This window comes from Poecilia reticulata, chromosome 23 (genome assembly GCF_904066995.2).
Source record: "Poecilia reticulata chromosome 23, P_reticulata-male-v2, whole genome shotgun sequence".
NCBI classification, from domain to species: Eukaryota; Metazoa; Chordata; class Actinopteri; order Cyprinodontiformes; family Poeciliidae; genus Poecilia; species Poecilia reticulata.
This window is the reverse complement of record NC_088852.1, coordinates 17,544,689-17,560,786: the sequence shown is the minus strand read 5'-3', so window position 1 is coordinate 17,560,786 and position 16,098 is coordinate 17,544,689. Positions and strand designations below refer to the sequence as shown.

Genomic DNA, 16,098 nt, shown 5'->3' with positions numbered 1-16,098 from the left:
TCACTGTTATAAAAAAGATCTTATTTACTATAAATCTGACTTTTTGTTCTTTCAATATCACTAAAATTAGATCTAATTAGATTTAAATTCCTGCTGAAATTTTCATCTTGTTTTTAAATCATTATTTTTGTCAGCCATGCTGCAAGACATTTAACAAAATTCACTCTCATTTTAGCAATAAAACTTCTTAGGCTGAATTCTTAGTTTCTTCTTCTTAGTTTGAATTTCATGTGTAAATCATTTGAAAAACTGCCAAAGAACTTTATATTATTTTTTTTTTTTAAATGTTAATATTCCCGTTAAATATGCTGTGGTTTATTATTCCACATACCTCATACACTCCTGAGTTGTAAGCTTTCTTGCTCTGTTGCTCTCGTTCCAGCATCCAGGGATCAACTGGGACCTCAGACGCTTCTGCCATCAATAAATATCACCTCAGCTGCTTATCAAGACTGTAATTAACAGTAATTATGATGAGGTCCTTGTTTCACCCCGGACTGACCCTTGACCACTGTTCCCACTGATATCTGTGAGCACAACTTTCAGTGCATTGGAGGATGTGGTCAGCACACAACATTGTTGTTTTTGTTGTTTTTATAAAGTGGAAGTAAAGTAGTTTCTTTTACAGGAAGGAGCAGACACAGGAACGTCCAGGGAATTCTTCAGACACTATTAGAAATTAAGAAAAACAAAAGAGAAGAAAATATAAAAAGAACGTCAGAAAAGACAAAAATAAATTTAAATCCGACTCATCCTGAAACGGCAAAAAAATTCCTACAACTGGAAAGGTGAATGAAGAATCAAAGTGTTGAGATTGGTCAGACATCCTGTGGATGGTTTATTTACTGTATTCAGGCTGAAATGCAAACATTACAGTGTGTGAATGACCTCAGCTGAATGAAGTGGTGGCAGCATCTGTCACACCTCTGCTGAGGATCCAGCACAGGTTGGGCTCTGCTTCGTGGGAAACGTGAGGGGTTTTTCTTTATTATTCTTTATTATTTTTTTAGGAGTCAAATCTGTTTTCCTTCATGTGATTTTCTGATCAAATGGTTGTGTAACAGTTTTAATCAGTGATCGTGCACGATTTTGACTGCAATCTCAGATAAATTTCTTATCACACATGAACAACCCTAATAAATCGGTATGGGCTGATTGCGTGTTTGTCGCGAGATAGCATTTTAAAAAATCCTTTTTTTATGTGACATGATGCTGAGTGATAATTTACAGTGAGAGGATTAATGTTTGATAGCGGTTGTTAACCATTTTCTACATCGCATGCTTTTATAAATAAGTGATAAAATTTTAGTAAACTAAAATCTAGCGTCAATTTAGTCAACAATTTTCTTTAAAACCAGTTTTAAATGTAAATCAGAAATAAATACCATATAATATACATGACCATGCAAAAATAACAGTTACTTGGCGCCAATTTTATTTTTAATTTTATCTATTAAAGATAAAATTGGCTAAGAGTACTGTATTAGTAATAATTTAAACTGAGCATCCAAGACAATCAACCCACAATATTCAACTAAAGGCACAACAGGAAGCTGGATCATATTATTATGTTACATTTTCAAATTTGCCTTGTATTTATCCTCACTGACACTGTTCAGCCAGGGATGTGCATTTTCCTATTCATGTCTGTATTTTTGCAAGTTTTCACTTCTGACTACGTGATCAGGCGCCGGGCGAAAATAAGGATATGCAGTGTTAATGCATGTCTCACTGTGTAGCCAGCAGGAGGCAGGCTACTATCGCAGAAGTAAGACCTGCTGAGGCTTTGCGTTGGATCGGTTTAAATACTTCCTATTAGTAGGAATTATTGAACACTTTATCCTGCTGATAAAGCTGTGATAAACTTAAGCAACATGCCAATGCTATAAAATGGAATTGCACAAGAAATAGAAGTTAGAAGACGTCTCAAATATTCAGGGATTTTAACTATCCACTGACAGCTGTAGCTGTTCCCCATGAACAGCGCAGGCCCACTGTAAGACTCTCTTCAATTTTCATGAAACTAACCTGGTCTTTCAGAAAAAGAACTTTCAGTCAAACAACGTGGTGATAGTTTGAAGGCCTTAATCTTTGCTGCTTCAAAACCTGGACAATTTACTGTAATTAATGAAACCATACATTTTTGTCTCAATCAGAAAAACTTGAAGTAGAATGTCCAACTACATGTTCCTGACCTTAAGTTAAGAACTCTTGGGTTATGCAGCAGAACATTTCTCTATAGTTAACAGTCCTTCCAGGATTTTGCAATTGTTTTTATAATTTTTTTCAGTAATTTCTTTTTTTCTTTCCAGAATGACTGAGTTTTGTGGAGCTACTTTAGAATTACTGGCCAGAAGTTTGGCAATTTCTTTCCTCATTAAAGCCCTGCAAAAATATAAAAAGATGAGGAAAAGAAACAGGAAATTTGCAGGGAGGAGGCAAGTACTTTTTCAAAGCATTATGTAAAATAGTTATTTTTAACAGTCCATTAGCACCTATGCATTCTGGTTTGTCTCTCCTCCAAAGGTACAGTATTTCACTCAGTTGCATCAGCATCCCCTTTAGGTTAACGATTACCAAGGCACCCAGAACAGACTGCCATCACATAAAAAAATTGTTACATATATTATCATACACAGGAATCAAACTACAAAAATTTAGGGGCCTGTCAAAGTGTGTGTTAATGCTGAAAATTTGCTAAAATGCTAAGGTTAGCTTAAATTCTGTCTGTAGTAGGTGAGATATCACTAGCATGTGAATGTATATTGAGTTGCTCCATTCAGTATTCTAAATGTGACTAGTTTTTAAAAAATTTACAAAAATATGTAACGTATAACGTTAGCATGAGATCTATCACTAAGAGCAACTAGCATGTTAATGATATCAAATGTGAGATATCACTAGCCTGTTGATGAACAGTGGCTTACTCCACTCAGTATGATGAAAATAGCTAATATGCTTATTTTAGCAATACTAATGTTAGCATGAAGGCTATCAATAGCATGCTGAGCAACTAGCATGTTGAAAACAACAGTAGGATGTGAGTTATCACCTGTTTTTCTATTTAAAACAGAAAACGACAACCTCACCCTTGGAAGTGGCTCCAGCAGAAACCCAAGGGCCGCTGTTACAATCATTGCCATCATCACTGAGACCAGCTCGGCAACCTGTTTTTGTAAAGTGAGTAAACCTTGAGTACAAGTGGAAGGTGGGGATATAGAACAGAGCATGCACAGTTCTGGACACATCTGACCTGCGTTTTGCCTCCAGAGCTCTCCTGCACTGAGGTCCTGAAGAGAGCCAAGCTGACTGCGAAAGACCTGAAGGTTGCTCTGAACATGTTGCTAACCCCGAATGCAGCAAGCTCCTAAGATAAAACCCCAACAGGTAAGGCAGTGCCCTTGTCAACGGAAAAGTATAATTGTTTTAGGTCAAATGATTCTTTACTGCATGCTTGATTCATGAAACCCATCATATAAAAGCAATATTCAACCCTAAAGTTATGAGGATTTACTCTCTCATTGTTGACCATCAGTGATCCGTTAACTCCATTTGGTAGAGCAGAGCCAAACTGTCAAGCTAGGATAGGCAAAGAGCGCACCTGGTTACCATCAATGGGGTAATCATGTTTGACAGAGTAAACTTTGGCCACAGAAAAGGCCACAGCGAATCCTACAATGGCTACAGGAAAGGCCTCCACTGCACTCTCCTGGAAGACTTGGACGCTAGGCAGAATTGGAGACTCGTACCTAGAATGTGAAAGTGGTTACTTTTTATTTTGTATTACGTACCTGATGAAATATCAAGAGGAAAGCGCATATGAAGAACTTCAACCTTACCCCCTAACCATTGTCCCAACTTCAACGTCATACCTCTTCTCAAAGTTGAAGCCATAGGACACCCTGCAAGCTATACCAGTCTGTGTAAATGAAAACACACATTTTTCATGAGTATTTAAAATGAAATATGGTATAAAAGTCTTATTTGGCAGCGGACACCTTGGAGTTCCATAATAAGTCATGTAAGAAAGACAAATGAGGGTAATCAGAAGAACTCCCATTCTATGGGAATGGGAACAGGCAGCTTGGCTCTGTATCTGTCATTAAGCTCATTTACAATGAACACCACCACCATGATCACTATGGACATCACTAGGTCACATTTGTTAGTGAAGGTGATCTGGACAAAGATCTTTTCCAAGGTCTGTCAAGCAGGAGCACATCTGCATGTCAGCGTCTTTAAAAACATTCTTTATTGAAGATGAAGATTTTGTTAAAAGAAATACACTAAAGCAGTGAATATGCATTCAATGAAATCATTTGCAGTTGACTCTAAGGATAATCAACCCATCAAATGACCAAATCATATTCCCAATCAATATCCTTATTATACCTGGACGTTCTTTTGCAACTTCTAACCCATGTATTGAATTTTATCAACAGTCTTAATGCTGAACAATCCAATTTGGACTCATCTTGTCCATTAAAGTTATGATTAACCTTAAAATCAAAGATAGATCTATGTTGATTTAGGGGATGGCAAACAGCATTTTTAACTGAAAATAGTGAGAATTCAGAAAAAAAAACTCACAACTAAAACCAACTGACTATGGAGCACAGAGCAAGGCTTGATCAACCTTTTGGTAGATGTTTGGATCTCCCTGGGGTGAGTTTGTTTCAGTCTGGACAATGTGTTCCAAAATGTAATACTCTAATATAAATCACTCCCTACCGTTATTGGAATATGTTTATGTTGTAGAAATATTTCTGTACCTTCTAGCTGACCTAAACATATAAAGACAAACGCTTGAGTCACATTCTGTGCCTTGCCTTAGACTCGCTACACTAAACTGTTTGAGTGAACGGACTGACTCAGGGTTTGTCATCGTGACCCTTAACCATCCCTGACCCTCACCATGACAACAGAACTCAGTTTAAATGCAGCTATTTGGTAACACTTCCCTGTTTCCCTGGATGAGTCTCTCCTTCTGCCACTTCCTACCTGTCACCATCCAGGAAATCATCTGAATTTTGGGGTGGGAGAAAATACTTAAAATAATCTTGCTTTTCTCAGCAACAAACATTATTTCCTGAATCCTTAATTTGCAAATGACTGATGTTTTTTTTTATTTTTTTTATCTTGTGCGCCCTCCTTTCTGTTGTCACCATGGGCAACAGCCTCTACGACTGCATTACAAACCACCACTTTTTTGGATAAAGTAACACATTTGCCACCTAGGATGTTTGACTGTCAACTTACAGTTCAATAAAACCTAGAACTGTATGTTTTATAGAACTGTTAAGGTGTTTTGTCACCGTAACACAAAATGGCAAGATGCTGAGTTGGTAGGATTGTCCTCAGACTATCCCGAGTATCAGCTCAGAATTCCAATTTTGGAAAGTCTGTATTCAAGCAGCTAATTTCTCCCAAACCCCTTTTAAAACTTAGCCCAATAACTCAAGTACACCTGACAGTTTATAAGATGAAACAAGACCTCTATTGGTACTGATTTGTATAATCTGGGACAATCTTTGATTGATTTTGTCATCAGATTGCACCAAACTTGGACTTTCACACAGTATATCATGGACAGAGGGCCGTTGATTCCTGGAACACTCAGCCCCAACACCAACTTGAGCTGCGACACCAAGATGTGAACAGCAGCTGCTGCGGTAAATCCAGACACCAGAGTGTCTGAAAGGTAGACGACAATAAAGCCCACCTGCAGAACCCCCATGGCGAGCTGCATTGGAGCAAAAAAAAAAAAAAGCAAAGAACGAGCAGTTGAGAGCAGAAGTTTACAAACACCGAATAAAAAAAGTTGCACCACAAATCTGGAACAAACTTCCAGAAAATTGTAAAAGATCCAAAACACTAAATGCCTTTAAATCAAGAATAAAACTCAGCTGTTTAGAGTTGCTTTTGAAACATTATAAATGAAACATTAATCAACATTGTGATGTGTAACGATGGCACTTGACAATTGTTGACTGTGTATTCTACAACTTTGTATCTTTGTGTGTGTGCCATGTTGCTAAAATGTGCTATTCATATAAACTTGATTGACTGACTTACTGATGTTAAGTCAGATCAGATCTTTTCTGTTTTGGGGCCATTAGAATTACAAACATTATTTCTATTTGCTAAATGCCACAGTAATGAGTTCCACAAATTCAAATAAATAAACTGTTAAGTAAATCTGTTTTGTTTTTTTTTCTCATTATTGTGGCGTTTAGCAAATAGAAACGATTCTGGTCACTCTGACAAGAGATGTTTGGTCTGACTTAACTTCAGACAGTGAGAAAAAAACAAAAAAAACAAGATGTAAGCGTCTTTTTATTTGGTGCATGTAAACTTCTGGTTTCATATGTAAATCTGGTTAGAAAATAATGACATGATCCAGGGATAAAGAATTCAATTCACCTGGAAAATACCCATGAGGAAGGTCATAGAGGAGGCCACCAGGACTCGCCGCTGGTCCTGGGTCAGGCCTTCAAAGTCCGTGATGTTAGCATGCGGTCCGTCTTCAGGGACCAGGCGGGTCACTACGGCTCCCACCATGAGGCTCAGCACAGGGAAGGAGCCTTCAGAGAGGACGGAACAGGACAGGCCAGGTCAAATCATATCTAATCTGATCAAAATGATGAGATCTATGCAGCAACACGGATATTATGCAACAAACTCAAATCCTTGTTTTATCTCTAGGGAAAAGTTTAGATTGAAAGAGTAAACCACAGACCCTGGTAATGAAACATACCTACAGATATATGACTTGACCAAAGAATATATATGACCAAAGAAAAAGTATGTTAGCATTGGGAAGAAAACTGTAGAGGCCGTAGCTGGGAGGCAACGAGGCCAGCAGGGAGAAGACACAGAAAATCCCATTAAAATAAGTTTCTAGATGATGTTCATTAGAGTCAGGAGAGGTCGTTGTGAAGAGGCTTTTCTTTCCTTTTGTAGTTTGAGCCTTTAATCCTCACCTTTGCATTTAGTCTCCTTTAACATTTAATGTGCAGTCAGGATCAATTTTACGTTTCCTGCCTGTACTCTGTTTTGTACATTTCATGGTAAGTAATAAACCCCCAGTCTTTGCAGATAGTTGATCTGAGTGAAGCTGTTGCCAAATTAAACATTTTTATTATGTCTAGGAAAGAACAAGAATACTATTGATTAATAAAGCAAAAAACTGAATCAGAAAAGACCAGTGTCCTTACAAAGTATAAGTATTTGACACTTTTGTTTAAATTAAAAGTGTAGTCACATTTTTATTACTTTGGCCTGTTATAAGTGTAATTATGGAATGACAGGTGGCGCTCATGGCTGGAAAAGTCTGTCACATTTATCGCCACTGCTTGTAAACTTAAAGCCTTAAAATCATTTCAGCATTTTATTGCATCAGTATAATTTCAGTGAAAATTAAACCTTTATATTTGTCAGGCGGGGAAATTTCCGGAGTAAATTTGTACACAATAGAAACCAAGTTAAAGTTTTAGCTCAGTTAGAACTAGCAAAATTATTTCTATTTGATAAATGCTAGAAAACTTTGCAAAAGCTTTTTTTATAGATGTTTTTTGTAGCTCTCTTCAAATTCATAGACGTCTTTAAGTTTGGTCTTCATCAGGGATACATATCTTTTAAATTGTATAACTTGGCTGTAACCTTTTTTTTAAAGACATTTCCCAAATGAATGAACAAGAAAACATTCCATTCAACACAGGCAGACGTTTGCTGATCTTTGATCATTTGATCAGGTAAATGTTCACCGCATCTTTTTCAGAGCAACAGTCAATGTCTTCAGTAAGAGGGTTTTTCAAATTCGCTGCAATACAGACTGCTACAGGAGATCCTTCCTGCCCACAGCCATCAGGATTATACAACTCTTTAAATGACCTTGGATAATATGAGTTACAGCAACATTTTTAAAAAGTATTGAATCGAGTTTTAAAACATTTATTTTACTGAAATAAAAGTAACAAGTGACAAGTAAAAGTGAATGAGGAAAAATCAGACATAATCATCATACAAACATGAAGTCAGGTTTTTGTTAACAAACACTCCAGCAGGTTTTAAAATGTGCAAGTTTTACAAAGATTTTACATAACGTGTGGGGAAAAGTACGATGGAGGATCCGTGATGCTCTGGGACTGTTTCTCTGTCAAGGCCAAGAGTCATGTGGCATCACGACCTCTTTGAAACGCAAGAAGTTTCAAAGTGTGTCTAATAGAAAACTACAACTTGGAAGACACTTTAATAAAAGTCTTTCTATAAAAAAATGCAACAAATATTAACAGTGAATTTTACAGGACCCAGGATTTCTGGAGGATTTAGAGATTGTGTAAAGTCTTCTTTCTCCATTCCAGTCAAAGTTCCAAGTCTGTGTGTGAAATGTTGCAGAAGAAGACGAAGCGATGTCTTGTTAGCATGAGCTATTATCAGCAGTGCTACCAGTTAGTGTAGCACCAGTGCTTTTGTAAAAAGTCAGTCATTTCTCAACATGGAAAGTTTTCTCTTTGAATAACTAAAATTAAAGGATGAATTTTCAGAATGAGATTATGTTTCTTCCAATCAAATATAAACTTATTTGAATGCTTTTTTTTCTTTTTACCAGTGGTGGGAAGTAACGAAGTACAAGTACTTTGTTACTGTACTTAAGTAGAGTTTTCGTGTATCTGTACTTTACTTAAGTAGATTTAATAATGGGACTTTCTATTTTTACTCCACTACATTTTACAGTATCTGTACTTTCTACTTCACTACATTTCTACAAAACTGTCGCGTTACTCGTTACATCCAAGTCGCGTTGCTCTTTTTTTCCGTTAAAATGTGAAGTTCAGGGATTTAAGATGGCGCCGTAAAATCCCAGCAATATCGTAACTTACGTGTCTGTTGTCACCCATCGCCTCCACCTTTACTCGCACGCGAAGCTCCAGACATGCGCAGTGGTTTCCTCTGAGCGAGTCTAATCATCAGTAATATAATAGCGCTGCATAAATCATAAGATATGGCGACATGTAAAATCAGCAGCGCTTCGCTTTCACAGATGGTGGGGACTTCATCCAACTTTTAGCGTCATTTGGAAGGAAAGCTTAAAGAAAGGTAAGATCTGTGGACGTGATGCTAGCAAAGCTAGCTGTACTGACTAGACACACATGTTGCATCTGCGATGAAAAAAAGTTGTCACTCATGCGCTGAATTATTGTGTGGAGGTTTTGACTGAGGTGTCGCACATATGGGACAACGCTGGTACATTCAGGAACGATCCGATTTTTCTGGACAGATCTTTACTGATTGCATTTATTTAAGCTCTACGTATTTAATAACTAGTTTTTTATGGGAAAGTGGATCTTTCAGATCAATTTGAGAAGCAATTTTGATAAGTAAAAGTTAATTTTTTTGTGTCACGTAGCGCGGGGTGCTGGTCTTGACTTGGTCTTGGGTTGGTGACCTTGACTACAACTCTGCTACTGGCTCCTTGGTTGCCTGTCCTCTCCCACCCACCTTCTTTCCATCCCCTTTCTGTTGGATTTCTTTAAAAAATAAAAGCTACTAGTAGCAAAAAAAAGTGAAGTTCATGTTATGTTAGGACAGGAGACAAGATGTTTCCGTCCCTGAAATTATGATGCATAGAATCACATATCTAAGTCTAAACCATGTTACAGAGAGTAAACATAATAAAAATATGCTTTATCTGTGGCATTGTTCATTAAAATGGCACATTTCTAATGTATTAAGAGCAACTGGCAGCTCAGAGTTCCCATGCACCACATACCGGTGAAACACCGTTACTGCACCCATCGTCTTTAACCCCTGTTAACAAGTAAATTATTATTATTATTATTATTATTATTATTATTATTATTATTATTATTATTATTATTATCCCATAGACATTTAAATGCTCCTTTTTCACTTTTTTTTCACACACCAGTGGGCATCACAAGAGGTTTGTTTGACTGATAGACCGGCCCAGGTCATGTTGTGGTTCCACTGACATTTGCTCTATGCCTGTTAGGAGATGGAACCCAAATAACAAATAAAAATGGGTGGGCGGTAAGTGGAGGGGCCAATGGTTCCCTGGCCCCTCCTGTTAAGCTGCACAAATCACTGCCAGTTCAGACTTGCGGGAATAATGCATCTAGTGCCCACAGATTAAGTTTTTTTTCACAGCGCATGCTCACTGCGTGCTATTTTTACCCTTAGCAACAGTTGCCATGCTGCTGACAATGATGTCATCAGCATTACTTCAAATGATGTATGTGTCATGAGGCCCTTCTGAGGATGACTTTATGATGTCATAGAGTCCATGACATCACCAACTGATCAGTTAATTCTCTGATCAGTTACCACAAATCGGTTAACAAGTCAGTCAACTCGAGATTCATTTGGACGTTTTAGCTCAGCACAATAAAGATGAACGACGAAAGCCCAGAGAGAGAAATGGATGTGAAACCTAAGGTTTCTTTTGGACGAAAGTGAAAAAGACATTGTCCAGCAAAGTTCATCCTGGTCAAAGAAGCCCAGATTACAAAAAGAGAAACTTTCTCAGTGAGCTTCTGTGGGAAGTGATAGAAAAGGCTGCAGATGGACCAACTCTGCATCTTGTCCGACAAGTCTTTGAGGAACAACATAGCAAAATTTTGAAATTGCTTTGAGAAAAACTGGAGATATAAATGTGAACGTACTCTCGGAGATTTCAGAAGAACTTGGTGAAAGGATTTCCAGAGTCTTGCGAGAGATGCATTCCACTTTGCCAGTGGACTGCATTTAATCGCACTAGTGGAACACCCAGAAGGACACCAAGTCATCGTGGAAAAATTCAAAAAGCATCTGGAGAATCCTGTTCCTAAAGAGAAAATGTTCACGTCTACCAAAAGAAAGATCCGAAAGACTTTTTTTCCAACTGAAGACTTGTACGCAGATGAAAACTGCCTGAGTGAAGATTATACTCAGGCAACCATGGACCCTGAACAATTTTTGAGGGACGCAAACAGGATGGGATTCAGACGTGGAACAGAAGATGAAAGGAGAATTATGGTTCAAAATATTCTATGGAGATTGATTTATAAGTCCAGTTACAGATCTAGCTATGGGCATTACAAAAGGAAGCACACCGAACCGGTCCAGAGAAAGCTTGCTCCAAAAATATGGAAAAAAGTCAAGGACATAGATTTTGTCATTTATGACAAAATGGAAAAAAAAGCCTGCCGAGACATCCTGCAACTTCTGTGGGCAATGAAGACGCAGTTAGAGAACTGCTCTTCAAAATGATTAAAAGCAACAACCCAATAGTGATTCACAAGGTTGTGGAATGCTTTAAAAGAACCCTTGCACGACCGAGAAAAATCAATCTCAAAGACACCTTTATCCAAAAGGCATGGGACCTCATCAAAATGGCTGCGGGTTGTGGAGACAATCCAGATGAAGAAGAGAGGCAAGAGCCCACCAAGAATGGATCAAATGTTGTGTTTAGTCCACACTTAGCTGGGCCTCTAAATTTGGTCAACTCAGAGGTTGGTACTGACTTGGAGGAGTCAGGGCCGAACTCAGAGTCAGGGCCCGCCTCAGAGTCAGATCCCGTCACCGAGTCAGGACAGACGTCTGAGACGGGACCCGTCTCAGAGTCAGGACCCATCCCCGAGTCAGGACCCGTCCCCATCTCCGAGTTAGGATCTGTCTCAGAGTCTGGACCCGCCTCAGCGTCTGGACCCGCCTCAGCGTCAGGACCTGCCTCAGAGTCAGGACCCGCCCCAGAGTCAGGACCCGCCCCAGAGTCTGGACCCGCCCCAGAGTCTGGACCCGCCTCAGAGTCTGGACCCGCCTCAGCGTCTGGACCCGCCTCAGAGTCGTGGCCTGTCACCGAGTCAGGACAGAACTCTGAGACGGGACCGACCTCTGAGACAGGACCGACCTCTGAGACGGGACCGACCTCTGAGACAGGACCTGCCTCTGAGATGGGACCTGCCTCTGAGATGGGACCCGTCTCCGAGTCAGGACCCGTCCCTGGACCCGTCTCCGAGTCAGGATCCGCCTCAGAGTCAGGACCCGCCTCAGCGTCAGGACAGACCTCTGAGACGGGACAGACCTCTGAGACGGGACCTGCCTCTGAGACGGGACCGACCTCTGAGACGGGACCGACCTCTGAGACGGGACCTGCCTCTGAGACGGGACCTGCCTCAGAGTCGGGACCCGTCCCCAAGTCAGGACCCGCCTCAGAGACGGGACCTGCCTCAGAGTCGGGACCTGCCACAGAGTTATGACCTGTCTCTGAGTCAGGACCTGTCTCCGACTCACGACAGACCTCTGAGTCCTCATGCCTAATCTCACCAACCTAGTGACACCTTGTCAGAAGTATCAAAACTGTTCCTCAGAATAACTTTGCATCTTACCAGAGCGGATGACTATGGCCTTAAAGATTGCTTACAAGTTTTCAACCTGAGAATACCGGAAACCATTAGTCATCTGTTGCTACAGTGAGAGAAAGACGGGTAGATTAACCCGAAGAATCAGAATTGGAGGCCGAGGGAACGATGGCCCACTGGGAGGCTAGAAGGGGTTCGAAGAAGAAGGAGAGAAGGTGGGGGGCTGACGTATCGTTAGAGAGGAGGGGGAAGCGAAGGATTGAACGAAGGAGAGACATTGTGGGGGGCTAGTGTACGATGAGAGGTACACTAGCCCCCCTCAATGTAGAGGTAGATGTGAGTGGTCAAAGAGGGTGGTGCTGGTCTAGCGTACCGTTGAGTGCTGGGGGTCGGATGGACGGCGAATTGCAAGAAGGGGGAGGAGGTTTGGCTGCAGAAGGAGGGGGCGAAAGAGAGACATTGGGGGGCTAGTGTACCATGAGAGGTGCACTAGCCCCCCTTCAATGTACAGGTAGATGTGAGGGGTCGTAGAGGGTGGGGCCAGTCTATCATACCATTGAGTGCTGGGGGGGGAGGCCGGATGGCGAATTGCAAGAAGGGGGAGGAGGTCTGGCTGTAGAAGGGGGGGGTGAAGGAGAGACATTGGGGGGGCTAGTGTACCATGAGAGGTGCACTAGCCCCCCTTCAATGTAGAGGTAGATGTGAGGGGTCAAAGAGGGTGGGGCCGGTCAAGCGTACCGTTGAGTGCTGGGTGGGGGGGCGGCCGGACAGCAAATTGCAAGAAGGGGGAGGAGGTCTGGCTGTAGAAGGAGGGGGCGAAGGAGAGAATTAATCCCCCCGATCAACCTATAAATCCTATTTTATTTATATAATTAGGGCTATTGTAAACAAATATTTTAGTAATCGCGTAATCTATCGATTATTCTTACGATTAATCGAGTAATCATATAAAAAAAAATTGGCAAAATAAAGTTTTGGTTAATCTGGCATAACAGCAGTGTTACTATCGGATATCAATATCAGTCCAATTTTTCATTTTTGAGCTTCCCTAGCAGTTACTTTTTTGTTGTTTAGAAAACTAACCTGTAATAATAACAACTCGTTTTCTAAGTTAATATGAGAAAAAGTCATACAAAATCAAAAATTAATTTCAATTTAATAAAAAGAGGCAGGCTCACAAATACGCTTATTAAAAATATCTATGATTCAGCTTTTAGTTTATGTAGTCAGTCAGTAGATGAACTATCACGTTGCCGCATACATGTCAAGCTTTGAGTTTGAGAATATGGGAAATGTCACCTGAAGTGGTGGTGGGCCATAATTGAACAGTTTGTTCATGTTAAATTATTGGGGAAAAGCTGTTAAATTATGGAAAAATTCTGCTGAAATTCCATAAAAAACAAGAAAGTGTACTGGCAGAAATTACCAGGATATTTCCCTATTTTTTCATGGAAAACTTTGAAATAAAATACTGTTAAATTACGGGAAACTTCTGATGGAAATTCTGTAAAAAAAACACTGAAAATATCATGGCAGAGAATTAACAGGACATTTTCTGTATTTTTTTTTTTTTTCAGAATTTCCATCAAAATATTTTCCTTATTTTAACAGTTTTTTTAATGTCAAATTTACCAATATTTTGTTAACCCAAAACTGAAATTCTCTCTTTTTACTCTGTTTTGTGATGCATTCCCAAACTTTTTAAAAAACCTTGGACATTTCCAAATACCATTGAAGTCTGTATTCTATACCATATGTTAATTATAGTGTAAAATATATTACAGTTAATGTATTTAATATATTATTAACATAATTTTGAAACAAAATTAAATTCTAAGTCCACAGGAAATGTAGTTGTAGAACACAAAACACTTAGTTTGAAAGTATCTCATGCAAAGTGATGTAAAAATGAAACCATTCTACAATCAATTTGCAGACTTTATTTTGCAATTTAAGACCATAAATTGACATGTCATCTAGTCTTTATAACTAACATTTACTATTATGTATTAAGAGCTAAACATATTCTTGAGCTTGCTAATGTTTATCTTCTGTACATCACAACTAATTTATTGCATTTTACTATACAAATTTTCAATGTATAAATTAAATGTAAAGCAATCTCGACTCTAGTCTTTGAAGTCAAATAAACAGTTTTGTTAAGTTATTACTATAAGATGGAACATAAAAAAATTGCTTTTGAACATGAAAATCATAGTTGTAAACAGGATCAACATACTTCAAAATAAATGCCGAAAGTCAACCATTATTTTTATGAAATACAGGTATAAATATTTTGTTAAAAATCAAATGCTACATAAACCCAGCCGGTAACACTTTACTGAAGGCGGGTGAATAAGACTGACATGACACCGTCATAAACATCTGTCATGGACATGAATAAGTCTTCATAAATATTTATGACTGTTGTCATAAAGCGTCATTCAGTAAATCATGACACTTTTAATACAAAGTTGAGATTATTGAAAATGTCTTTGTTTTGACAACTTGACATTAATATAGACAAAATGATCAATGATTGATTAATAGTATTCAGCAGGTTGTTTTCCAATGTATTAAAATTAAATACGATCGGTACACTTAATGATATTAGCAATTAGGTAATCCATTCAGCAAGCACTTTTCCTTTAATACTTAAGTATTTTTAAAAGCCAGTACTTTTTTACTTTTACTTAAGTACAAATGCTAATGTGGTAGTTTTACTTTTACTTGAGTACATTTTTGTCTGTGTATTTGTACTTTTACTTAAGTACATTTTTTGAGTACTTTCTCCACCACTGATTTTTACCAATTAGTGTGGAGGATGGTTTAATAGTCTTTTTACCCCCTTTTTTCCATCTTTTAATCTCATTTCTTGCTGTTACTCTGATTGCTTAATTAGACTGGAATTAGTTATTTAGTGAATGTTGAGACAAGAAACTGAGAGCAAATATTAAAATTGTAACTAAAACAGGAATAAGACTGATGGAGAATTTACAACTAAACAGGAAATTGACTTTGGCTTCACATATTAAATTTACTGTGATCTGCTGTGTAACTGCATCCAAGTATATTGATGGAAAGTTAGGTGGAAGGTAAAAGTGCATAAGTGGAAATTCATTTAGGTTTTTATACGAGTTTTAATTTGTGAATTGAAGTGCTGAAATAAATGAATGTTTATTTACAAAAAAAAATGCAGCTTAAACAGTTTTTCCCTTCCAAACTGCCGGGCCGGTGTTCTGACCTCGCTTGATAGCCACCAGTCTGGTACTGACCCGAGACACCACATTGCCCAGCAGCCACTCTCTGACTCTGTACGTCCTCATCCAGCCAATCACAGGCAGAACAGAGACCACTGCGTTTTTGGCACGATTTGCGTCAATCGAACAAACACAAAGAAAACATAAACACAGTTCATCTGATTCTCTCTCTCACCTGTTCTGCAGATAAGTTAAAAATGAGAGCAGGGATGCCACTGCGTTGATTGAGCCCAGGAACACTTACGTCAGGTTTTCCTTAACATGCTCCAGGAGCGCTTTGTGTTTGCTCGATTTTCTCATGGTCTTCAGCCAGGCTGTCTTCAGAGAACACAGGTCTGAAAACCACATACTGTTTTCTCAAAGTCACCGTGATTCCAGTGAACGTTTCTGAAAAGTCAAACTCCGGCAAAACGCTAAAGATCCTTTGAAGAACCTTTGGCCAAAGCCTCTAATCTGAAATCCGTCATCAGTCCCAT

At 39.0% G+C, this 16,098-nt stretch overlaps 1 pseudogene; it reads right to left on the bottom strand.

Annotated features, from left to right (window-relative positions):
- Positions 1–1,581: 1,581 nt before the first annotated feature.
- On the bottom strand, positions 1,582–15,922 carry LOC103459766 (chloride anion exchanger-like; annotated as a pseudogene).
- Positions 15,923–16,098: the final 176 nt, after the last annotated feature.